Consider the following 849-nt stretch of genomic DNA (forward strand, 5'->3'; position numbering starts at 1 on the left):
TCTTAATAAAATTGTTTGAGTACACAAAATGTATGATCAATCAGGACATTGACATATTTTTATTGTAGTAGCGTATTGGGTTATAAGAGGGTTACAATTGTCACTTCATCATCTTAAATTACTTGAATGAGCCGATGAAAAAATTCCTCCAAGCATTAGCTTATTGAAAATAAGCTAATTTGGTGGAATCAACTCTTTAACCAATAACAACGGAGGTGTTTAATTTGCTGGTAAAGTGTTTTTGGGGGCAAAATTAGCTTATTTGACATTTTTTCATCTAGTATTTCGTATAGTTTTTTTTTATTTAAAAAAGTAAGATACAGGGGAAATGATTAGGAACATCTTCTCACAAGACCGTGCCGTAACCTATCTTGTAGTAAAAAAATATGAAAACTTACTAGAGATCAATATCCTGATGGATCGAAGTAAAGTAACACAGAGACGCAACACAATCTGCTGCTATATTTCCTTCACGAAAGATGTGCAGAGATTTAAAGGCCAAGAAGGAATCCCGCGTTTCGTACATATGGGATCACTCATATGTGGTAATTTTGCTTTTAGGAGGAGATTAAGCATAAGAAAATTATTAAATATAATAAGTCCCCTAATTTGGGGGTGCAAGATGATAGATTATAAATAAAAACTTAACATAAATAGAATTGGGGCAAATATGTCAACAATGACATGTGCAATGTTTTAAAATTGGACCTTTATATTATTATTTCGCATATAGATATGAGGGATAAATAAGATACGAACTTGTAACATTGTTATTATCACGCTGATTCTTGATACCATGTTAGAGGATCAACTTAAGTTGATGATTAAGGCTCAAAAATAGGTTTTATA

The sequence above is a fragment of the Chenopodium quinoa genome, unplaced genomic scaffold, assembly GCF_001683475.1.
Source record: "Chenopodium quinoa cultivar QQ74 unplaced genomic scaffold, ASM168347v1, whole genome shotgun sequence".
Classification (NCBI taxonomy): Eukaryota; Viridiplantae; Streptophyta; class Magnoliopsida; order Caryophyllales; family Amaranthaceae; genus Chenopodium; species Chenopodium quinoa.